The sequence below is a fragment of the Phyllobates terribilis genome, unplaced genomic scaffold (genome assembly GCF_046119375.1).
Source record: "Phyllobates terribilis strain yellow unplaced genomic scaffold, ASM4611937v1 Scaffold_12__6_contigs__length_324123572, whole genome shotgun sequence".
Lineage (NCBI taxonomy): Eukaryota > Metazoa > Chordata > Amphibia > Anura > Dendrobatidae > Phyllobates > Phyllobates terribilis.
In genome coordinates, this window is record NW_027362772.1 from 220203831 (window position 1) to 220230461 (window position 26631).

A 26631-nucleotide genomic window follows, 5' to 3' on the forward strand; every position below is an offset into this window, starting at 1 on the left:
ACTCAGAAATGTGAGTAGATTAATATTGTGGGGTTTAGATCCGATATAATATGATCAGAACAACATATACAAGATACAAGTAACACAACATAAAATCCAGCAGCCACCAACCCATAATTGCTGATCGCTGTGGCTCTGGCTTGTGATTACTCTGACTACCAGTCATTTATTTCCAGTCACTGAGGGCCATAATATTTAATGGATCTCAATTCTTCCTAATAGAAGAGGTGGGTCCTGGACAGAATATTCCCTCCATGTTGATCTAATTGGCCTTGCATACTGGTGTCTTAACATTTTCTATTGTTCTTACTTGTAATTTACATGTTTTTCTTCTACCAAACAGACAGAAAGACTCTTCTCCTGGAACTGATCTCACTGCTAGAGAAGGCACGTCATCCTCCTCCACATCGTCAGGTATGTGCAGGTGTATAGCACATCTTGCTATAGTCTATGATCAGAGTACAACGTGAATGTGTACAAGGAGGCTCAGAATATCATTACTTTTTTGAACTTCAGTGCGTAGAAATTCTCTTTTTTGGTGTCCGTTAAATGCGGTCTCACAGTTTTGAGCCAAACTGATCCTGAACACTTTGCCTATAGCTTGATATGGGCTTTTATGCCGTTATTGTTAAATTGAGGTTTTATCTAATTGATTATATGAGAACACTGTGGCATGCTGCAAATAATACCATATGAATAAGAGATCTAAGGGGTAACGTCTCGCCTTGTGGAGAGTCACATGCCAGCGTGATGAGTCTTATAGGCCATGCAATGCTCCTCTGGTCTTTAAGACGTCTTACCAGTGTAAGCCATCACAGGAAAATAGAGAATGTAGCAGCTGAACTTCAGTGGGTATAGGATGTAAGCCTCAACACAATCCACGGTGATGATGCATAATCCATAGCAAGACAGAAAAAGGGAAAACCAAAACCAGTAACAAGGCAAATCTATTGTAACAGTGAATATCAGATAATTACATGGAAAGGAATATTGTGGCGCTAGTAATGAAACATTAGTTCCCTTTATAAGTTCATTCCATTGGGAAAAATCATATCTACAGTAGTGTGAACATCCAGAAAGTGTCTGTATGCAGTAAATGGCTTTTTCTGTTCCCACCACGGGGCAGACGATCAGTTCTCTCGATGCCACATGCAGTGACAGTAGATGCGTCTGCAGTGTGCGGTGATAGGAGGATTTCCAGCAGGTGAGATCTGTCGCTTTCTGCTGTTATGTGAAATATCGCGGAGATGTTCTCCTATCCTAATTGTAACTTTTCTTCTTCTGTAACCAACATAATATTTATTGGAAGAAGTACATCACCGGCAGGTTTTTATTCACTTTCCTTCTGGCTATGTCAGGCAAGTCACTCTCCACAAGTGGAGACATTTCCCCTAGAAATAAAACTCTTGCTTTGCAATCACCCCGAAATACGTCTGCAGATTGAGTGTCTGGTTTGGCTTTTATCCCACGTCATGTGGCAGCGCTCGTTACAGGGAATTTGTCAGCAGGATTTTGCTATGAAATCCTACAGCAGCATGAGGTGGGAACAGAGACCCTGATTCCAGCGATGTGTCATTTAGTTACTGGGTGCAGCAGTTAGGATTGAGGAATAGTTTTCTCTGCTGCAGATACAGCAGAGCTCAGTTGTTGTGTACATTATATAGTGACAGAGAGCTGCTAATCAGTGTTGTGTGGTTGGACTAAAATGCACAAGGCAGCTTGTCCTGCAGTGATAATCTCCTGCTGATAAAATACTGATTGTATTAAAACAGCAAAACACAGTCCAGTAAGTGACACATCTCTAGAATTAGGGTCTATTCCCCTACATAATGCTGCTCTCAGATTACATAGAAAAAGTGTGCTGACAGATCCCCTTTAAAGGGTCGATATTGACTTTTAGGATTGCGACTTCCAATAGGGGGTGCTAGAGTTCAAGTTCTTTTCCTCTCTGAAGAGGCAATTTGTATATTAATAAGGGAACAGACACCACATGGCGGCACACAGGAAACCTACTAGTCCATATTAATCTAATGCTCAAGCCCTCAGGTGATGCCTTGTACATATGACATATTCTGCGCTGATGAAATACCAGAATGCCCGGACTATAGGGTATAAAAATAAAATAGTTCTGCTACATAAAGATATAAAGTTAATGTGTTAGGAGTTTATAATAACATGTTTTTTTTACTTTCTTATAAGAATTTCCAGTTAAGAAGAGCAGAAAATCTGTATTAAAACTGAGAAAAAAACAGAAACCGGAGAAAGTAGAAGAAGTGGAAAGTAGAAGAGGTAAGTGTGACAATAGGCTCCATGTTGTATGACGTCAGTGAGAAGAAGTCACGTGGAGCCGATGTTACCTGTCAGTGGTGGGATTGTCACATGTATGATGGCTGACAATGACCCCGTACCTCTGTATGGAGAAGACCCCTCTACTGTCCTGTCCCAGTATCCTCTAATATGGAGGCCCATTACTGACATTATTTTTATATCTCTTCTCATAGGTTCCATCTTCCGCCGGGTGATATCATCCTGCCGGCGAGGATTATCCAGGGCTGCTCGCTTCATCGGAGGAAGCTGTATTCCTGCCGGCTGCCGCTGAGGCACCAGAGATATCTCTTAGGAATAAAACCTCCACATCTAGCGCCCTGAAGGAAGTACAGCATCTCCACCATCAAGGCTGTACCTGTGCGGAAGGACTTGTGCCATGTACCTGACCACCAAGAAATAACTGCAGAAGGCAATGGCCCCTCCAAGAACATCTATTAATTCTTCCATGCAATTCTTATTAAAAAAATCTTTAAAAAAAATACAAATTTAATGTTTCTTTGCATTTAATATTACTAACATTTATGGCCTATCAATGATATGCAACATACATGTCTCATTAGTAAGTGGAGAAGAGGACCAGTGATTCTGGTCCATTTAAGGTTGTGTAAACACAGAGGGCCGGATTCATCATTGCATTTCCGCCATTTTTTGGCATTATTACTTCTCAATTAGTGACTTTTGTGACAAATTCATCAAACAATTTGAAGTCGTATTTGGGGTTTAGCTCGTTTTCCGTTTTTTACGTCAGTGTGACTTTTCCACATATTTTAGATAGATTCATGAAATGAAACTTTTCCAAAAAGTCATCAAATTTAGCTCCACTCTACTCCAGTCGCCCACTGGAGTGATTTTACATATGAAAATTATTTTAGTGCATTTTTTACATCGTTTCACAGATCGTGCAAAAAAGACAATATTGGATTTTGTGCTAAATTCATGATTTACATGTGCCATTTTGATGGATTTGAATGAAAAAACATCAGTGAAAACCACAAGTCAAAAAAGAAAAGCAACTTCAAGTATGCAGAGTTTTCTAGTGGAAACTGCTTAAAGAAACATTTTTTTTCTTTGAAGAATTTTTGGAGGAGTTTGCAGAGTAATTTTCCTGGAGCCTTTTTTTTCAGCCTTTTGATTTGACAGTTCATAATTAGAAAGTTTTCCTCCGGGAGATGTTTTATAAAAGTGAGGCACTCATTTCTTCTCCCATCAGTCATTTTTTAAATCCTTAAGCAGAAAAAAGCTTAAAAGACTGGACATATGAACAGTAGGCCATTTTACAACAGAAATAAATAGGAAGAGTATTTCAAGTGGCAATCTCATCTAATTGCTAGAGAGAAACATGTTCGGCGCTGATGATCGTAAAGAGCTGTGGAATTAATGGTGGTGTATAAGTAAGTAAAATAAATAAAACATAGAGCTCCATTTCAGCTCTATGCTTTTATGAACGTGACACACTCACAGACGGGTAACCGGAATAAGGACGACCGATTACAGAGAGAAGCCGAACTCACATCCTACTGATCCCTGCACAGACTAGACAATCCCTAGCTGCACAACTAAAAAGACCATGTTGAACCTTACTCCCTAAAAGCCCATCGAGGGGTTTCTGGTGCCTCCTGAGGAAGAAGAGGGGAGGCCACTACACAAAGACTAACAAGGGGAGAGGAAAGAGTGCAGGTGGACACTAAGACCCAGGGTGAACAAACTTAAAGCCCATTCATAATGGGAAGATCAGGAAAACTAAGGAGAACCAAAAATAAATGAAGTAAGAATAACCTCCCAGAACTCTAACTGTGATCAAAGGAAAAGATGCTGGGAAGGTAGATCTACTGTCACGCTAGGTAAGAGAAGGACCAAGTGTATGACGATGGGAAAAGGGGGGAATCCCAACAACTAGGGAAAAGGAGAGTGGAGACCCCTAGGCCGATCTTACAACACCCTGACTCCCCTACCATCCCTAAATAGGTTCCGCACCTATTGCTGAGCAGGGTACCTAATCCATAACTGTCCTTAGAGCTAGGTCCTAGATAGGGAGGGGAAGGGGAGAGCTCTAGTCAGCCCCCACTGCAACTATAGACAAACAAGGAAAACAGACAAGGGGATACACTTAGCTTGAGAAGACACCAGAGAGAAGACGACAATAATCCACCAAGAAACTCCAAGAAGAAACTAGCCGACTGCTAGTACTTCAGGCCTGAGAAGGGGAAAATAGTTTCATCACCGGCGACTCTCTGTAGACAATGAGGGTTTTTAAATATCAAGCAAGGGGGTGTAAATTAGCAGCAGAAAGTGGAGATCACTGCTGGGTCCAACAAGCTCTTCTGAATGCTCCTAAAACCTGGACCCAAAAATCCAAGCCCATTAAAAAACCCTCTCAGCTCTATCTGTGCCAGAGCCTGATTTTCTAACCTTCACATCACCACTGCTAACCATCTCAGTGACAGATATCTCCCATCCAGTTCCTGTCCAGCTTCCACCTTAGAGTGCAAAAGACAAACTGTGTACTTATTGTAACGGGTCTGGGAGGCGGAACCTCTGAGCTACTATACAAGGGGGCGGTCCTTGTAAGGGAGCGGGTGGCGACCAGGCAGGCAGTCACAGCAGATGACCGGGACAGTCTCTGGATGAACGGGCAGATGGTCACGGCAAGTGACCGGGGCAGTCTCTGGATGAACGGGCAGATGGTCACGGCAAGTGACCGGGGCAGTCTCTGGATGAACGGGCAGATGGTCACGGCAAGTGATCGGGGCAGTCTCTGGGTAAAGGGTTGGTACGACCTGTGGCGGCTGATGGTAGACGTGAGCTCCCAGGTGAGCAGGCGAGAGTCTCTGGATAAACGGGTGGTCACGGCATGTGACGGCAGAGCCTCCAGGAAGACCAACAGACAGGCGGCAGATGAGCGCTCCCAGGTGAGCGGGCAGAAGTCTCTGGACAGGCGGGTGGTCACAGCACGTGACGGCAGAGCCTCCAGGTAGGCTAGGAGACAGGCAGCAGATGAGCGCTCCCAGGTGAGCGGGCAGGAGTCACTGGACAGGCAGGTGGTCACAGCACGTGACGGCGGAGCCTCCAGGTAGGCTAGCAGGCAGGTAGCAGATGTGCGCTCTCAGGTGAGCGGGCAAGCTGGTCCATAGACAGACTGACAGGAGTTAGAAGGCAGACCGTCGGACCTCAGGCAAGCAGGCAGGTAGCTGATGTGCGCTCCCAGGTGAGCGGGCAAGCTGGTCCTTAGACAGACTGACAGGAGTTGTAAGGCAGACCGTCGGACCTCAGGCTAGCAGGCAGGTAGCAGAATATCAGGCAGGAATAAGACAGCAAGCTGACAGGAATCTGGCAGGTATCTGGCAGGTAACTGGCAACGGGACCTGAGGGCTGAAGCAGAGTAGTAAACAGTGCAACAACATTGCTCGGGCACCTCCATTTTGGAGGAGGTGCCTTATATATGGTGAAGTCCTCCGGCCATTGGCCGGGGACTCCTTAGGACGGCGCGCGGCCCCTTTAAGAGGGAGGGAGAGCGCGCGCGCCCTAAGCACAGTGGCCGGGAAGGAGCGCGCGCTGCCAGCAGAGCGGGAGGAGGACGCCGGGCACGGAGCAGAGAGGTGAGGGGAGCAGCGTCCCTGCCTAGCAGAGGGCAGGGACGCCGGCGCTACAGTACCCCCCCCTTTAGGCCCCCCCTTTTTTAGGCCAGACAGAAATTTAGCAAGGATAAGAGGGGCATGGATGTTCTCCCGGGGCTCCCACGTTCTCTCCTCAGGACCAAACCCCTTCCAATCTACTAGAAAAAAGGTCTTTCCTCTTACCCTTTTGGTGGCAAGAATGTTCTCTACCTCAAACTCTTCCTCAGCAGAAACCGGAGCAGGAGGCGTACCTGTAGACTTGGAAAAAGAGTTAAGTACCACAGGTTTGAGGAGAGATACATGGAAGGAGTTAGGGATCCGTAAGTTGGCCGGGAGTTTCAATTTATAGGCCACCGGGTTGATCTGATTGATGACCTCCAGAGGACCGATGAACCGAGGCCCTAACTTGTAAGAAGGTATCTTGAGTTGGACATATTTAGATGAGAGCCAGACTTTATCTCCAGGACGAAATTGTGGAGGATCCAGGCGTTTTTTGTCAGCGTGTCTTTTCATCCGTTCGGACGACTGAAGGAGTGCGGATCGGGTACTCTCCCAAATGGAGGAAAATTTGCTAACGAGAGATTCCGCAGCCGGGTTGTCCACAGAGGTGGAGACAGGAAAAGGAATCCGAGGATGCTGACCGAAGACTACAAAAAACGGGGATTTGGAGGAGGATTCGCTCTCGTGATTGTTATAAGAGAACTCGGCCCATGGTAGGAGATCCACCCAGTCTGAATGATGGGCATTAACGAAGTGCCGGAGGTAACTGGTCAGGTTCTGATTGATCCGCTCCACTTGACCATTGGACTGTGGGTGGTAAGCGGAAGAGAAGTCCAGGGTGACGTCTAGCAGTTTACAAGTGGCTCTCCAGAAGCGTGAGGTGAACTGTACCCCACGATCCGACACGATGTGGAGGGGCAGGCCATGAAGACGAAAGATGTGACGAATAAAGTCTTTAGCTAGCTCGGGTGCAGACGGGAGGCCTGGCAGGGGAACGAAATGAGCCATCTTGGAGAAGCGGTCAGCGACCACCCAAATGACCGTACAACCGGCAGAGACTGGGAGGTCAGTTATAAAGTCCATTGCTATATGCTGCCAGGGGGCAGCAGGTACAGAAAGCGGAAGGAGGCGACCGACTGGCAGATGTCTCGGAACCTTGTTGCGGGCGCAGGACACACAGGCAGAAACAAAGTCTATTACGTCCTTGTGCAGGGTAGGCCACCAGTAGTGCCGGGTAATAAGCTGGAGGGTCTTTTTCTGACCGGCATGGCCAGCCAGTTTAGACGAGTGACCCCAGTGAAGGATCTTCTCCCGATCAGGTACTGATACGAACGTCTTTCCGGGAGGGAGACGATTTAGACTCACGGGAGCCACCTGCATTACTCTGGCGGGATCGATGATGTGTTTCGGATCTTCCTCGAGATCAGACACCAGAAAGGATCGAGACAAGGCGTCCGCCTTGACGTTTTTGTCAGCCGGGCGAAAATGAAGAACAAAATCAAAGCGAGCAAAAAACAAGGACCACCGGGCTTGGCGCGGGTTAAGTCTCTGGGCATGCTGGAGGTAAGCCAAGTTCTTGTGGTCAGTGTAAATTATTACCGGGTGAAGAGCCCCCTCGAGCAGGTAACGCCACTCCTCCAATGCCAGTTTGATGGCCAATAACTCTCGGTCTCCTATGGAATAATTGCGCTCTGAGGAGGAGAAGAGTTTAGAGAAGAAGCCGCAAGTTACCATCCTCCCGGAAGATGATTTTTGAGTAAGTACCGCTCCGGCTCCAGAGGAGGAGGCGTCAACTTCCAGGAAGAACTGCTTGTTGCCGTCCGGGCGATGCAGCACCGGGGCGGAAGAGAAGGACTGTTTTAAGGAAAGAAAGGCCTCCTCTGCTTCGGGCGGCCACTCTTTGGGATTAGTACCCTTACGGGTGAGCGCGGAAATTGGGGCAGTCCGGGAAGAGAAGTGTGGTATGAAGAGGCGGTAGTAGTTGGCGAAGCCCAGGAACCGCTGAATGGCCTTCAACCCCTCCGGTCGAGGCCATTTCTCGATGGCAGACAGTTTCTCTGGATCCATTCGTAGGCCGGTCTGAGAAATAATGTAGCCCAAAAATGGAAGCGAGGTCTGCTCAAAGAGGCACTTCTCGTATTTAGCGAAGAGGTGATTCTGCCTGAGCCTGAGCAGGACCTGACGAACGTCCCTCCGGTGAGTCTGGAGATCCGGAGAGAAGACCAAGATGTCGTTCAGGTACACCACTACGCAGGAGTAGAGAAGGTCCCGGAAGATGTCATTGACCAACTCTTGAAAGACGGCAGGAGCGTTACAGAGACCAAAGGGCATTACCAGATATTCATAGTGGCCGTCCCGGGTGTTGAATGCCGTCTTCCATTCATCCCCCTGATGGATACGAACCAGGTTGTACGCCCCACGGAGGTCCAGTTTGGTGAAGATTCTAGCCCCCCTCAGACGATCAAATAACTTCGGAATGAGCGGAAGGGGGTACTTATTCTTCACCGTGATCTGGTTAAGGCCTCTATAGTCTATACAGGGACGGAGAGAACCGTCCTTCTTTTTGACGAAAAAGGAGCCTGCTCCCGCCGGGGAGGTAGATTTCCGGATGAATCCCCTGGCCAGATTCTCCTCAATATATTCGGACATCGACCGGGTCTCAGCAGCGGATAATGGATAAATACGCCCACGGGGAGGAGTAGTACCGGGTAACAGGTCGATAGGGCAGTCGTATGGTCTATGAGGGGGTAGTGTCTCTGCCTCCTTTTTATTAAAGACATCAGCATAAGACCAATAAGGAATCGGAAGTCCAGGTAGATTAGCTGGGGTAGGAGAAGGACGGACGGGATGGACGGGAACCAGACAGGTCTTATGGCAGTCCTTTCCACAGCGAAGGACCTCTCCGGTCTGCCAGTCAAGCACGAGTGCATGTTTCTGGAGCCAAGGTAGACCTAGCAAGAGGGCGTGAGAGAGTCCAGGCAGAACATGAAAGGAGATACTCTCAGAATGCAGCATTCCCACCTGCAGAGTAATGGATTCGGTGATGAGTTGGATGGGGCGTGGTAAGAGACCCCCATCCACGGCAGCAACAGACAAGGGTACAGCCAGAGGTTTGGTGGGGATGCGGTATTTCTCTACCAGGGACTGTGAAATAAGATTCCCGGCTGCTCCAGAGTCAAGTTGGGCTAGTTCGAAATAACGGTTCTCCCCGCAGACGATTGAGACTGACAGCAGCAGAGATGGAGAGGATTTATTCTTGTCTAGGTCGACCTCTCTGAGCGAACCTAGACACAGGCGTTTCCCGACCTCTCCGGGCAGGCACGCATCCGGTGCTCCTTACTGCCACAGTAGAAGCAGCTCCCCTCGGCACGGCGTAAGTCCTGACGGGTTTTGACCATCTTGGTCTGGTCGACCTGCATAGGCTCAGGAGAGTGTACCTGGGGAGAGACGGAGGGAGTAACAGGTTTCTGAAAAGTAGGAGCTAGACGTGGAAACCTCCTCTCACGGGTGACCTCTTTGGCACGCTCCTGGAACCGTAGGTCAATCCGGGTGGCAAGAGTTATTAGGTCATCGAGAGTGGTAGGAATGTCCCGACCAGCAAGTTCATCTTTAATACGGCCTGACAGACCCTCCCAGAAGACGGATACCAGAGCGTCGTTATCTCAGGCCAGCTCCGAGGCAAGGGTACGGAACCGTATGGCATATTGGCCCACGGTGAGACCTCCCTGACGGAGGCGTAGCAGTGATGATGCGGATGAGGTCTTCCGTCCGGTTCGTCGAAGACTTTCCGGAAAGCCGTGAGAAAGGCAGGCAAGTCGGACACCAGGGGGTCTCCTCTCTCCCATAGAGGATTTAGCCAGGCCAGGGCCTCCCCGGTGAGATGGGACATGATGAAGGCAATTTTGGCCCGGTCGGAGTTAAACTGGTGGGACAATAGTTCAAAGTGCAGGGTGCACTGATTTATGAAGCCCCGAGCCTGGGCGGAGTCGCCTCCGAAGCGAGGAGGTGCAGAAAGCCGGGGTCCGGGGTAGGATACCATGGTATTAGTGGGCAGCGGAGTTGCCGGATTGCGAGTCATGGCACTGGCGGAGGTTGCTGGCGGAGCAGTCAGAGTGTCCAGGCGAGAATTGACATTCCGCAGGTGACCCAGGATGGACTCCTGTTGGGACCTCTGACGGGACAGTTCATGACACAGGTCCGAGAGCGAGGGAGCTTGGGTGCCACCGGGTTCCATGGCCCGAGCAAACTGTAACGGGTCTGGGAGGCGGAACCTCTGAGCTACTATACAAGGGGGCGGTCCTTGTAAGGGAGCGGGTGGCGACCAGGCAGGCAGTCACATAGGATGACCGGGACAGTCTCTGGATGAACGGGCAGATGGTCACGGCAAGTGACCGAGGCAGTCTCTGGATGAACGGGCAGATGGTCACGGCAAGTGACCGGGGCAGTCTCTGGATGAACGGGCAGATGGTCACGGCAAGTGACCGGGGCAGTCTCTGGGTAAAGGGTTGGTACGACCTGTGGCGGCTGATGGTAGACGTGAGCTCCCAGGTGAGCAGGCGAGAGTCTCTGGATAAACGGGTGGTCACGGCATGTGACGGCGGAGCCTCCAGGAAGACCAACAGACAGGCGGCAGATGAGCGCTCCCAGGTGAGCGGGCAGAAGTCTCTGGACAGGCGGGTGGTCACAGCACGTGACGGCAGAGCCTCCAGGTAGGCTAGGAGACAGGCAGCAGATGAGCGCTCCCAGGTGAGCGGGCAGGAGTCACTGGACAGGCAGGTGGTCACAGCACGTGACAGCGGAGCCTCCAGGTAGGCTAGCAGGCAGGTAGCAGATGTGCGCTCCCAGGTGAGCGGGCAAGCTGGTCCATAGACAGACTGACAGGAGTTGGAAGGCAGACCGTCGGACCTCAGGCAAGCAGGCAGGTAGCTGATGTGCGCTCCCAGGTGAGCGGGCAAGCTGGTCCTTAGACAGACTGACAGGAGTTGTAAGGCAGACCGTCGGACCTCAGGCTAGCAGGCAGGTAGCAGAATATCAGGCAGGAATAAGACAGCAAGCTGACAGGAATCTGGCAGGTATCTGGCAGGTAACTGGCAACGGGACCTGAGGGCTGAAGCAGAGTAGTGAACAGTGCAACAACATTGCTCGGGCACCTCCATTTTGGAGGAGGTGCCTTATATATGGTGAAGTCCTCCGGCCATTGGCCGGGGACTCCTTAGGACGGCGCGCGCGGCCCCTTTAAGAGGGAGGGAGAGCGCGCGCGCGCCCTAAGCACAGTGGCCGGGAAGGAGCGCGCGCTGCCAGCAGAGCGGGAGGAGGACGCCGGGCACGGAGCAGAGAGGTGAGGGGAACAGCGTCCCTGCCTAGCAGAGTGCAGGGACGCCGGCGCTACACTTATCCTACGCCAAACTTCTGACTTGAACTATAATAAATAGTAATAACAATTTTACTGCAGGAAATAATAGTAAATGCAAGTTATGCATTGAAATAATTAATATTTTACAATATTAATAATATATAATTTATAACATTTTTAGTTTGCACCTGGAGTTGTCATTGTTATATGATTCCTATATTTTAGAGGCTGGCTGCTATCTAACTTAGCTTTCCTCCACCAATCTCCCCAAATTCCAAATTAAGACAGTCTAATGGTTTAGGACTAAACTGGTAAAAAATGGCCTTTATTGCAAACATAAATAAATAACAAATTTTAGGTAAGGAGGTTCTTGGAGCTCCAAGAGTTTAGCTGTACGGAAAATGTTAACCTTTCAGCAATACCCCCTCTCACAACCACAGTGCCTGGGGAACCTATAATTTCAGGAACCCAATATCATGCAATCAACTCCAAGGGTCCCCACCTTGAAGGGTCCCAATATTCCAGGCCAGTACCAAATTATAAACACAATCCAATGGTACCATCAACCCAGTTTAAAACCCTGCCTCAACAATTTTTGCCAACTCCAAGAACCCCTCTCAATTGTCACAGGGAGCATGACTTGACTCCCTTAAGAATGCAAATGACGCCACCAACAAAAGTGACATCTCCACACCCTCCTCAATAAGCTACTTCAATGCCCTGTACATGGATCAATCGAGATAGCGAATCAGAAGAACTATACTACATTTCTAATTGGAGGTATTTGCTAATATTATTACTATTACACCTACTACATATTGGGATAGGATCTTGAAGATGGGAATATCCCCTAAGGAACCCCCTAACGGCAAGCTACCCACTCTATCAATCACAATAACAAGCGACAATCGAACAACCCATTGGAAGACTTCAATCCACAAAATAAGCACCAACCTAAAAACATCCCAACAAATTTTAACTCTTGAGGTGAACAAGAAATTAGTGGAAGCAGACTCAATATCTGTTTTCGCTAAAAGAGAGACCCTCCTGTTAGGCCTAACCCAACTAACTGCCACATCAAAATTCACTGCACACACTTTGGGTAAGAGAGATGGCGAGTGAGGCAAAATTTATTTGCCAAAAAAGGGAGACTCAGAAAGCCCCGCCATACGCCCTAATGCAACCTCCTGAGTCCGTTTTTGAGACATGACCAAGGGGTGCTGGTAGGCAAACTTTACATTTTTTAATCCAAAATGAACCACATGCAACAAAGGGAGGATACCAAAACCAAACTAAACCCCTCCCCCAGCTTTATTCCATTTGGGGTATTTATTTAAATAAGGGGTCCAACCCCAAACTTACATTGACTTTTGTTAAATTGCCAGGTCAACTCAAATTTCGTCCTTGTAGTCACAGCCTGAGCAAAGGACCCTGAAACCCATAATGGCAGGATGGGCTAGCCCCATCTGGAAAGGACTGGCCCATCTATGTCTATCTAGGACTGACTATAGTCTTGTGGTCATAGCGACTGCTGGGCTTCATTGCTTTTCTCTTTCTAAACTTCTCATTTTACCGCAGCCAAGTCCTCCCACTGTAAGTGCGATGAGCACCCCCTATGGTATCCACATAACAAAATCGTCAGGTACAATGCTTCCAAGTTCTTTTGCCAATGACAGAGTAGAAAAAGTTTGGAATCAGCTGGCACCTATGCTTTTCCTCTCCTTTTTCTCTTATTTTTTTTGACCAAATTAAATTTCTCCAACAGGAGAGGAGAAAAATTTTGTACAAATTTGTCTTTCCAAAATTTTTCCTTTACCTCCTTTTTTAAATGGTCCCCTAGAGGACCCTCAATAAACCTCTCCTTTTTCTCTATTCTCCAACATGATTTTATCCTCACCCTTATCCTTGTCAGTCTGAACTGGCACCGAAACATACCCATTGAAAATGAATGAAGCAGTAGTTGGGCATTTGACCTGCAGCTCCATTTTGAAAAGGGGATAACAGTGCTCTGTTGGGGATAACAATTCCCAGTGAGTGGGGATCCCAGCGATCAGACCCCCACCAATCAATATGTTATCACCTACTCAGGGCCAGAATTAGACAAAGTGGGGTCCTGGGCAAAAGATTAAAGTGGGGCCCCAAATGCTAACATACAAGCACACAGAAACATTTTGGTTGTATTTACATGCGCTGAGTTCAGGCCATTAAACGAGCACGATCGACAATATTAAAGTCATTCTACTCTTGTTTCCTGGTCTCTGTACACAGGATGACAAAGAATGATGGGGACAGAATGATCACCAGTAGATTAATCTGTCTCCATACAGTTTCATGTTATCAGCAGCACTTCTGTAAGTTCACACTGGGCGATGTGCTGAACAATGATTTTTGTTCCGGCATAAACAATCCAATCACTCAATGAATAGGCACCATTTTGCTTTTTTAGTATAATGCATCCCATAGTCCTCCACATAGTATAATGCACCCCATAGTCCTCCATATAGTATGATGCACACCCCATAGTTCTGCATATAGTATAATGTGCCCCATAGTTTTCCATAGAGTATAATGCACTCCTTATGGTCCTCCATATACTATAATACACACCCCATAGTCCTCCATACAGTATAATGCACCCATAGTCCTCCATATTGTATAATGCACCACCCATAGTCCTCAATATAGTACAATGCACTCCCCATGGTCCTCCATATAGTATAATGCACCCATAGTATTTGTATAGAGTATAATGCAGCCCCCATATAGTACACATAGTATAATGCACACCATAGTCCTCGATAGAGTATAATGCAGCCCCCATATAGTACATATAGTATAATACACTGCACATAATACTTGATAGAGTATAATGCAGCCCCCAAATAGTATAATGCTGCCCCCATATTGTATAATGCAGCCCCATATGGTGTAATGCAGCTCCATATAGTATAATGCAGCCCCATATAGTATAATGCAGCCCAATATAGTATAATGCAGTCCAATATAGAATAATGCAGCCCCATATCGTATAATGCAACCCCATATAGTATAATGCACAACCCATATTGTATAATGCAGCCCCATATAATATAATGCAGACCTATATAGTATAATACAGCCCCATATAGTATAATGCACACCCCATATGGTATGCTGCAGCCCCATATAGTATAATGCAGCCCCATATGGTATAATGCAGACCCCAAATAGTATAATGCAGCCCTCATATGCTATAATGCAGTCCTCATATAGTATAATGCAGCCAAAATATAGTATAATGCAGCCCCATATAGTATAATGCAGCCCCATATAGTATAATGCAGCTCCATATAGCATAATGCAGCCCCATATAATATAATGCAGCCCTCATATAGTATAATGCAGCCAAAATATAGTATAATGCAGTCCCATATAGTATAATACAGCCCTATATAGTATAATGCAGCCCCATATAATATAATGCAGCCCAATATAGTATAATGCAGCTCCATAGAGCATAATGCAGCCCCATATAGTATAATGCAGCCCTCATATGGTATAATGCAGCCCTATATAGTATAATACAGCCCTATATAGTATAATGCAGCTCCATATAGTATAATACAGCCCCTGTATGGTATAATGAAGTCCTATATAGTATAATCCAGCCCCCATATAGTATAATGCAGCCTCATATAGTATAATGAAGCCCTCATATAGCATAATGCAGCTCATTATAGTATAATGCAGCCCCCATATGGTATAATTCAGCCCCCATATAGTATAATGCAGCTGCCATATAGTATAATGCAGCACCATATAGTATAAAGCAGCCCTATTTAGTATAATGCACACCCCATATGTTATAATGCAGCCCAATATAGTACAGTGCAGCCCCATATAGTATAATGCACACCCCATATAGTATAATGCTTTCCAATATAGTATAATCCAGCCCCATATAGTATAATGCAGCCCTATATAGTATAATGCACACCCCATATGGTGTAATACAGGCCCTATTATGTATAACGCAGCTCCCATATAGTATAATGCAGCTCCTATATGGCATAATGCAGCCCCCATATAGTATAATGCAGCCCAATATAGTATAACGTAGCCCCATATAGTATAATCCAGCCCCCATATAGTATAATGTGCACCCCATATGGTATAATGCAGCCCCATGTGGTATAATGAAGCTCCATATAGTATAATGCATCCTAATATAGTATAATGCAGCCCTATAGAGTATAAGGCAGCCTCATAGGGTATAATGCAGCCCCATATAGTATAATGCAGCCCAATACTGTATAATGCAGCCCCAATATAGTATAATGCAGCCGCCATATAGTATAATGCAGCCCACATATGGTATAATGCTATAATGTAGCCCCATAGAGTATAATATAACCCTATATAGTATAATGCACTCCCCATATAGTATAATGTAGCCTCATATAGTATAATGCAGCCCTATATAGTATAATGCAGCCCCATAGTCCTCCTGTATAATGGCCACCAAGTACTCACTGATTTAAAAAAAAATGTAATACTCACCTTGCCCAGTTCCCCCACTACTCCGGTCTCTGCAGCACGTCTCCTCAGCAACTCCACTGCCTGGCACAGCAAGACGCGATGAAGTGGCATCATCGTGCCCCCTGGCTGAGACGTCAGAGGCAGAGGGGGCATGGGAGCGGGAGCAGCACCATTGCTTTCAACTGTATCGGTATCTAACGATGCTGATGCAGCTGAATGTGCGATGTCGTGCGCGGGGGAGAGGGCCCGGGGCCGACAATTGCACCAGGCCCCCTCTGACTCACGGGCCCCATTGCGACCGTGTGGTGTGCCATTATTTGTGACATGCCACTGGCTGGGGGCCCCTGGGGAAGTGGGGTATCTAGAAAAATGCCTAGTTTGCCCCGCCCTGCACCTACTCAATGGGAAAGCTGAAAGTAGTTTTCACCGTAGAACCCCTCTTAATGCAAGCCAGCATAATTGTACATCACAGTAAGGCTAAGTTCACACATCCCTATTTTCGGTTTGTGTGCTGTTCTTGAACAAACTGACAGCACTCAGACCAATGTTAATCAGTAGGGCTACTCAGATGATCGTTGTTTTTTTTTTCAACTAACCACTTGTCCACGTGGAAAAAAATTGCAGCATGCACTAGTTTCCTGCGTCTATTCAAGACTATGGACGTGCTAAAAAAATTGGATTTCATACAGATCAACCATATAGCATCTGATTCTTATGGCTACCTTGCAATTCTTATGCGTAGGAAACTGTATTTGATCTTGTAAATTTTAATAACTGCTGATGTATTAAAAATTAATGCCATATGGATGACAATACAAATGAAAAATGATCTGCTTTTTCTGGACGAAACACAGATGATTTTTTATATGCTCATGTGAACTTTGCCTTATGGTGTGGGCACAGTAGATGTGCGGGAACCATCTGTATTTTACAGTTGACAGTTATAGCATGTAGCTGTAGTGTGGCCCCTACCTATGAGCCACAGACACCCCAGTCTGACACAAAAGAGAGAGAGCGAAATCAAAAGTTCGGGTCACCTCACCATAGATTTCTATGGGGTTCGGATTCAGGTACAGTTCTGGTCCCTGAACTGAACTTTGGACTAAAGTTCGGTCGAACTCGACGAACCCGAACATCCATGGGTCCGCTCATCCCGCTATCTCTTATCTGTTTTGAGCTGCTAAGATGTATTTTCAACATCAATTTCTCTGTTTGGAGTTGCTGTGATATGCGTCGTGCTCATTTGCGGCATTGGGGAGGCATTTTCTGCTGTAATGTGGCATTGCTGCTGCTGGAGGACATTTCATGCAGAATTGTGGCATTTGGGTAGTGGCACATGGGAAATGCTTTGTGCACCCCTGTAGTCTTTGTGTGATCTTAGTGGGTGAGGTCCTTAAAATAGGTTATAAACCCCTTCAATTTTCTTTTTTGCTCTTTCGTTTTTTCTTCTTCTTCTTCCCAGAGCCATGAATTATTTTTAACTTTCTGTCCACAAAAACATTATATGAGGGTTTGATTTTTTGCGGAACAAGTTGTACTTTTTAATTGACACCATTTATTTTACCACATCGCGTACTACAGAACGGGAAAAAAATTCCATGTGGGGAGCAATTGTGAAAAAAATGCAATTCTGACAGTTTTTCAGGATTTTTTTTTACGGTGTACATTGCGCTGTAAAAATCACCCTGCAATATGATTCTCCTCATCAGTATGTTTACGGCGATACCAAACATGTCCATTTTTTTTTTATTATTTTAGTGGTGTAAAAAAAGTTTTTATAAAAAAAAAAAAAAATTGGAGGTTTATGTCGCCATTTTTCGAGAGCTGTAACGTTTTCATTTTTCGGTCAGTGGAGATGTGTGACAGCTTATTTTTTGTGGGGCGAGACGTCTGTGTTTTTTATACCATTTTGGAATAGATATGACATTTTGATCACTTGCTATGGCATTTTTTGTGGTTTTGCAGCGTCCAAAAAAAATGTTAGTGTTCTTGATTTTTTTCTGTTTAAGGTTTTTACTGATCAGGTTAATTATTTTTATATTTTGTTATATCTGACTTTTCTGAACGCAGCGATACCACATATGTGTATTTTTTATTATCTTTATTTTTAATGGGAGAAAAGGAGGGTGGTTTGAACTTTTATTTTCTTTTACTTTTTACTGAACTTGTTAGTCCTCTTAGGGGACTTGTAGCTGCTGTGTGTAGCAAACACTACGGTCTTCTTTGAAGCCCGGCCACATGCTGGGTTTCAGGGGAGGTCCATAGTGACAAGCCCGGAAGTCTTCTATAGACCTCCTGTTGTCATAGCAACCCATTGGCGACCTGTGATCACGTTTAGGGCCGTGCCGATGGCAGCGGCATTTAACAGGTTAACATTTGCAAAGAGCATGTCTTGAAGGGGTTGATTTCTGAGTAGTGGAAAACCCCTTTAATTTGTTAAAATATCCTCTTTGCTGCTACTTAATTCTGCAGCAGACTCTGAAGATCCGAGTGGAAAATCTGCAACGTTTCCAGGACATGTGAATGTAGACATAACGTTAGCTCCCTGCTACTATCAGGGGACACCTGGGTGATCGGGGATAGGACGGGCGGTGGATTGGATAGGTGCTCTGGTCAGGGTGGGGTGGGGGAGGGGTGCTACTATATAAATTGCTGACTGTGGCCTGAAGGGTGGGATAGTTGGCTTGGGGGCTCTGGGTTGCAGAAGAGGGATTGGGAAACAACAGCATATGGCTGTGCCCTATAAGAATATGAATTCCTTGGGGGCTGAAGTACCTGTACCTAAGCCCAGAGCGTCTCCTAATGGAGACAAGATGGAGATTCTGAGCAGCAGCTTTCAGAAGAGAGTGGAAACCTACCAGAAAGAGACAGAGAGCATCCTGTCTGGGGAACAGCTGAGGTAAACTGCTGGAGACTTGGGGCACAAACTGCGGCCTAGAGATCACATGTGGCCCCCCAATGCCATTGTGTGGTCCCAACCATATGGGCAGGAAAATGCTTGTCTGACAGAATAACTACTGTGTGTGGCTGCTATTAGAAGAGTAGTGGCCGGCAGCTGAGGAGCAGGACTGGCAAGTGCTAACTGTGCCCTGTGTAGCCATCTCTGGATGCCTCAGATGTCAGGAGAAAGGGGTCTACTGACCTGGTTGGCACTCTAGAAAGGAGTATGAGTTACATAGATGGCCTGTGTACAGTGCCTTGTCTTGGTGTGGTGGTTTGTTTTTTTCTTTAGGAGTAGGTTTTACTATAAAGCTACAGAAAACTTTTAAACACACTGAAAAAGCTTCCTGCTGATCTTACTGGAAATGTTCAACATAGTGTAAAGTACTGTGTGCTAAATGAGCATTCTCATTTTAACAGTCTTCCTTCAACCTTAAACTGTTACTGAGTCCATCTAGTTCAACGCATAGCCTAACATGTAGATCCAGAGGAAGGCAAAAAACCCATGTGGCAAACACCAAGCTCAACATTGGGGGAAAAAAATTCCTTCCTGACTCCATACGGCAATCAGACTAGTTCCCTGGATCAATGCCCTATCAAGGAATCTAGTATATATAACCTGTAATATTATACTTTTCAAGAAAGGCATCCATGCCCTTCTTAAATATTAGTAGTGAATCACTCATTACAGCATCATGCGGCAGAGAGTTCCATAGTCTCACTGCTCTTACAGAAAAGAATCCCCGTCTGTGACTATGATTAAACCTTCTTTCCTCCAGAAGTAGAAGATGCCCCCTTGTCCCTGTCTCAGGCCTCAAAGTAAAAAGATCAGTAGAAAAGTCTTTGTACTGTCCCCTCATATACTTGAACATAGTAATAAGATCACCCCTAAGCCTTCGTTTTTCTACAGTAAATAACCCCAAGTGTAATAACCTGTCTTGGTATTGCAGACCCCCCAGTCCCCTAATAACCTTGGTCGCTCTTCTCTGCACCCGCTCTAGTTCAGCTATGTCTTTCTTATACATCGGAGACCAGAACTGTACACAGTATTCAAAGTGTGGTTGCACTAATGACTTGTATAGAGGTAAAATTATGTTCTCCTCATGAGCATCTATGCCTCTTTTAATGCATCCCATTATTTTATTTGCCTTTGCAGCAGCTGTTAGAACCTTGCTGTTAGGTTTTTTTTCCTTTGCTGGTCACATGACCTTGTTGGCCTATTTAATCCTGCTCCGCCCTTCTGGCTTTGCTGGACTTCATTGTATATCTACTTTTTAGCTAGCCTGTGCTCTGTATCTAACTCTGTTAGTTTGCTTGGTCTACGGACCTCTAGGTTCTATCTATTTTGTTTGTTCGTCTGTCTGCTGCTATTTCTGTTAGGAGGTGTCCCATATTCCTCCCAGTCCTTAGTACTTGTAGGGATTCCCTCCCCACATCTATAGGTCTCCGTACAGACTAGATTAGGACTTTAGCAGGTCTGATCGCAGGATCAGGTTCCCTGTTACATCGTAGGGATTCAGCTGAGTCTTATAGTAGGGACAGATCTCCTCTCTTTCCTTAGCTTTGGTAGCAGAACATAACAGTAAGTCCAGCCAGAAATAGACTTTTCAGAGCAGAATCGTTCCACCCTGCCTGAGGAGGAGAATTTTTCCGGTGATTTCGAAAGAGTTTGGACGGATGTGCGTGGTAATCTTCAGGAGGCCAACAGAAAATCTAAAGACTACTTTGATAGGAAACGACAGGAGGTTTTGTTCGCTGTTGGTGACATGGTTTGGTTGTCCTCTAGGAATCTGCGGTTGAGGATTCCTTCTAAGAAATTGGGTCCCAAGTTTGTAGGGCCCTTTAAGGTGCTTCAGGTTGTCAACCAATCTGCTGTTAGGTTGGAGGTTCCTACCTCCTGGAGAATTAATCCGGTCTTTCATGTCTCTCTGTTAAAAAAAGCTGTTGTGTCGGATGGTGACGCCTCTGCCTCTGTTCCTCCGGTGGTGGAGGACGGGGAATATGAAATTTCTCGCATCCTTGACTCTAGACGGTATAGAGGTAGTTTGCAGTATCTTGTGGCCTGGAAAGGTTTCGGACCCGAGGATAACTCTTGGGTGAGGTCAGATGATGTTTCCGCGTCCAGACTTATCAGAGCGTTTCACAGGAGATTTCCTGATAAGCCTGGTCCTAGGGGATCCGGAGGATCCTCTTAGAAGGGGGGGTACTGTTAGAACCTTGCTGTTAGGTTTTTTTTCCTTTGCTGGTCACATGACCTTGTTGGCCTATTTAATCCTGCTCCGCCCTTCTGGCTTTGCTGGACTTCATTGTATATCTACTTTTTAGCTAGCCTGTGCTCTGTATCTAACTCTGTTAGTTTGCTTGGTCTACGGACCTCTAGGTTCTATCTATTTTGTTTGTTCGTCTGTCTGCTGCTATTTCTGTTAGGAGGTGTCCCATATTCCTCCCAGTCCTTAGTACTTGTAGGGATTCCCTCCCCACATCTATAGGTCTCCGTACAGACTAGATTAGGACTTTAGCAGGTCTGATCGCAGGATCAGGTTCCCTGTTACATCGTAGGGATTCAGCTGAGTCTTATAGTAGGGACAGATCTCCTCTCTTTCCTTAGCTTTGGTAGCAGAACATAACAGCAGCTGCCTGACACTGGCCACTAAACGTGAGCTTGTCGTCCACCAATACACCCAGGTCTTTTTCAGTTACAGTTTGCCCAGTGTCTTACAATTAAGCATATAATTATACATTTTATTTCCTCTGCCCAAGTGCATTACCTTACATTTATCCCCATTAAAGCTCATTTGCCATTTATCAGCCCAAGCTTCTAGTTTCCATAGATCCTCCTGAAATATAAAATTGTCCTCCTCTGTATTGATTACCCTGCAGAGTTTAGTGTCATCTGCAAATATTGAAATATTACTCTGTATGCCCCCTACAAGGTCATTAATAAATATGTTAAAAAGAAGCGGGCCTAATACTGACCCCTGTGGTACCCCACTGTTAACTAAGACCCAGTCTGAGTGTTCTAATTTTGGTTAGAAACATATTCAGAATGTATTTAATCATATAAAAACTGTGCACAATTATATTTATTGATCCTAAAATAAAAAAAATAAAATGTACAAACGGTGATGGGCCACAAGGTGGCACCAGTGTCAAGCTAGGTCTTGTATGAAATAACTGCTGCATGGATTGTAGATAAACCTAGTTGAATACTGGTGCCACCTTGTGGCTATATATGGCATACCCACTATCTGTACTTTTTGATACAAAAAAAAAAAATAACTTTTCTAGTTTCTTATCTCTTGCATTGATATGTGCTGAATATTGTTCTATTATCCTATTTATGGGCATCATTCATACTTTTGTTATAGTAACTTTGGCAAATTGCTGTAGTATTTGATGTAGGTTTTTATATGGATTTAGAAGCAGAATCCACCTCTAAATCCTTGTACATAAACTGAATGTACTGGCTACATTCCCACAATGAGCGTTCTTGATGCAGCTTTTATTAGATCACTACTTTGTCATGCTTTAACCCCTTCTCAACATGAGACATTTACATGTCCCTGACCCTGATGCACACTGAGCCTGCCTCTTTCAATCAGCCATCATTTAACAGCAGTGGGTGGAGCGCAGTTCTCCCTGTGGCTGTTAACCTATTAAATGCCAATTTCAATCTGCCAGTGGCATTTAACAGGTGCTGAGATGGGGGCGTGATTCCATGTGCCAGTGACATTATCGTGGGGCACCGATGGGTTGACAGGAGTCAGATCTGCTGAAGACCCCTGTGCTTGTCATGATGGTTCTCCTGTGAAAGCAGGCCTTTGTTCCTAGGAGATTGTGATATTAGCTATACACAGCAGTGATGATGTACAGCACCAGCAATCAGACCATCGCAACTCCCCAAAGGGGCTCATGAGTACAGTTCAAAGTGAAGTTTTAAAAATAAAGTTAAAATCTTACACCCCCCCCCCCCCCATTAAAAAAAAAAATACACTTGGTATCACTGTGTTCACAAGTCTGGATTAATTTTAATTAATTGATAAACAGTGTAAGGAGAAATCAAAACTTCAGCATTGCTTTTTTTTGGCAGCTGCAACACTGTTATGAGGCGATTTAAAACATTGTATCTACACCAAAAATGGTGTCAGTAAAAATGTCAGCTCATGGTGCAAAAATAAGAAATCACTCGGCACTATAGCCTGAAAATAGAGCATTGCAGCTCTAGTAAAATGGTGATACAAGCAAACTTAATTTTTTGGGAAATTTGTTTATTTATACAAACGACTTACCATTTCAATAAAAAAAACTATACATATTCGGTATTTGCGTACTCGTATTTACCTGGAGAATCATATTGCCGGGTCAGTGTTTGTCGTTTTTTTTTTTTTTTGTTTTTTTTTTACCATATAGTGAACATAATAAATAAATTTTTTGGGGGAATTGCACTTTATTTTTTTTCCTGGTCTCCAGTGTATCACATGATGTAACTTTGAGTGACATCATTAATTTTAACTTGTCCTGCTAAAAAGCTCATGCAGCTGGGGGGAAAGGGCAGAATTGCCTGGAGGTGAAGAGGTTAAATAAAACTGCTTGGCTTCATACTTCCTAGTTTCTGGCTTTGACAAAATGCTTTGATAGTTATGTGAGGAGTTTTTTATATACACTGCTCAAAAAAATAAAGGTAACACTCAAATAACACATTCTAGATCTGAATGAATGAAATATTCTCGTTGAATGTGCTGACAACAAAATCACACAAAAATCATCAATGGAAATCAAATTTCTTAACCAACGGAGGCCAGGATTTGGCATCACCTCCAAAACTAAAGTGGAAAAACACACAGGCTGATCCAACTTTGATGTAATGTCCTTAAAACAAGTCAAAATGAGGCTCAGTATTGTGTGTGGCCTCCACGTGCCTGTATGACCTCCCTACAATGCCTGGGCATGCTCCTGATGAGGTTGCGGATGGTCTCCTGTGGGATCTCCTACCAGACCTGGACTAAAGCATTAGCCAACTCCTGGACAGTCTGTGGTGCAACGTGATGTTGGTGGATGGAGCAAGACATGATGTCCCAGATGTGCTCAATCAGATTCGGGTCTGGGGAACAAGCGGGCCAGTCCATAGCTTCAATGCCTTCATCTTGCAGGAACTGCTGACACATTCCAGCCACATGAGGTCTGGCATTGTCCTGCATTAGGAGGAACCTAGGGCCAACCGCACCAGCATATGGTCTCTCAAGGGGTCTGAGGATCTCATCTCTGTACCTAATGGCAGTCAGGCTACCTCTGGCGAGCACATGGAGGGCTGTGCGGCCCTCCAAAGAAATGCCACCCCACACCATTACTGACCCACTGCCAAACCGGTCATGCTGAAGGATGTTGCAGGCAGCAAATTGCTCCAAAGAGTCTCCAGACTCTGTCACGTCTGTCACATGTGCTCAGTGTGAACCTGCTTTCATCTGTAAAGGGCGCCAGTGGCGACTTTGACAATCCTGGTGTTCTGTGACAAATGCCAAGCGTCCTGCACGGTGTTGGGCTGTGAGCACAGCCCCCATCTATGGACGTCAGGCCCTCATACTGACGTTCCCCCTGGGCCGTGGGGTACTCGGTGTCGGGCCGGTAGATGCTGGGGGTGATGTCACAGTGGCGGTGACCCAGGGCGGTCTTTTAAAAGGAGTTATTTATAGGGGAATTTATAGTCTGAGTTCGTGACGCCACCTGTGGTGTCTGGTAAGGATTACCAGTGCTGCGGCAGTCCTCTGAGGCAGGTGTCTGGGCAGCTTTGTTGGGACTGCTCCCCACAGGTGAAGCAGGCCTCAGGGCAGCGTAGGGGTAGATGGTGGATGCTGGTGAGATGGCAGGACGGTCCCGGAGGAAAGACTGACACTCACACGGGGGTAAGCTTCAGTACATTTACTGGTGATGATGCAGGCACGGTCCAGGGTACTCCGGATGAAGGGTGCACTTTGGACTCTCCCCAGTGAGCGGTTATAGGGCCTCCTGTTCCGTGGCTTTACTCGCTAAGCTTCTGACCTGCCAGGAGCTAGGCTTAGCTTGGTTACTGTCTCTCTTGCACCTGCTGACCTGGTGGTAGGGCCTTCTCTTGGAGATCACTCTCCCTGGTCACTGGGGCCTCTGACTCATCCTAGCCCTGGTACTGTTTTCAGCATTTGGTAAACCTGGGACCTGTAGTCCTCCAGGGGTTCTGGTGGTCCAGACTGGGTATAAAGGGACCCGATAGGCGTGGACCCAGTGTCCGGTATATATCTCGGGGTGAGCCTGGTATGCTCCTCTGTCCCCTCGCTACTTCCTTCTCCTCTTGCCTTCGGCCACACTCGTGGCTCTCTCTAGGCTTTACACGTGCTGTAGGCCTTGGCTCGCCTAAGCACCGCCGCAGGCGTGCTGCTCTTCGCTGCTCTCTGAGCGTCAGCACGCTCTGCTCAACTCGGCTCTGTCCCTCTGTCTGAGCAGGAACTGAACTCCACTCAACTCTAAAGCACAACTAACTGCCTAACTCCACCCCCCAGTATATATATGTCCCTGACAGGCTCCCTCTGCTGGTCTGAGGTAGTAGGGTGGAGGTGTGTGAATGTGTGAGGGCCTCTTGTGGAGAAGTCCATCCATGCACCCTTCTGGGTTCTGTAGCACCAGTGCGCAGCAGGGCGAACCCCCCCCCAGTAAAACTCGGTACTCCTGGACTGAAGCATTTTTCTCAAAACAGGTTAAACAATAACACTTCTTCCCGTTATAGGAGGCACTTTTCTTGAATGTTACAGGTAACATTATAATACAATAATATAAAGCATCTTCAGAGTTTCTCAAATCGGTTCCAGTGAGATCCCAACAGGGTGTCCCTCACTGGTTAAAGTGCAAAGGTAGCTTGAGGGACTTGTCCCCAAACCCTCCACGTAGGCCCTGGTATGGCTGCAGGGCATAGGTGATCCGGCGTCGGACCACGACTTCTGCCACGCCAAACAGGATTTTGTTCGCTTAAAAGGCGCTCCAGGCAGTGCAAATATGTACATGACAGTTTTTGGGCTGCTCACAGTCCTCAGCCACATATATTTAGAGATGTGGTGCCCCTGAGGGTTCGGTCGCCACAAGGGGGGATTCTGCAGCCTGTCAGCAGGTGTAGTGTCTCCCCACCCAGGTAAGGAAGGTACACTGGTCAGGACCCTAATCTACATTCAACACTACACACTCCTGACCTATGGAAGGCAAGTATGCACCATAGTGCTGCCTCAGCAGGATCACAAGTGAGGGGACCCAAAAAGTAGGGGGAACCATGTAGTGGGTGAAGGGTAGAACACAGTTTAGTTTGCACACATAATTTGCTATATAATAGCCAGCCATCTAGAGCACAAGGTTCTTGGCTCCTGTTCTCGATTCTGAGTCCTATTGAGGGAGTGTGGTCTTCACAGCTGGCAGCAGCCATGTGTTGGAGCCTGCAGCATGGTGTAGATGCACAGTCCTTGTGCCCTGACCTTGACACGAGGAGTGGGTATGAGTTAACAGTGTCTCTACCCCGGCCAAGTTCCCTTGCTCAAGAAGGTCGGGAGCTATAGTGAAATAGCTCCACAAGCAAAAGGATCCCAGGGAGTACGGACGGAGCGGCGTACACCACCTGTACTCTCCATCCTGGCCTAGCCACAGGGGTTCCTGTTGCAAGAGGGGTACCAGCCCCCGACACCCGACCTTGCTACTCCATGTCCTCGTCGGGAAAGCCCGGTAGGCCCTGAGGATCCCATCAGGTATCAGACGGAGCAGAGCAACCACCCGTGCCCTTGTTCGGAGAGGAGCTCAGAGGGAGACCTGGCCTATTTGCACACACACGGACAGGAAAGGATTCGGTCTGTAGTTCAGGAACACTCTGGT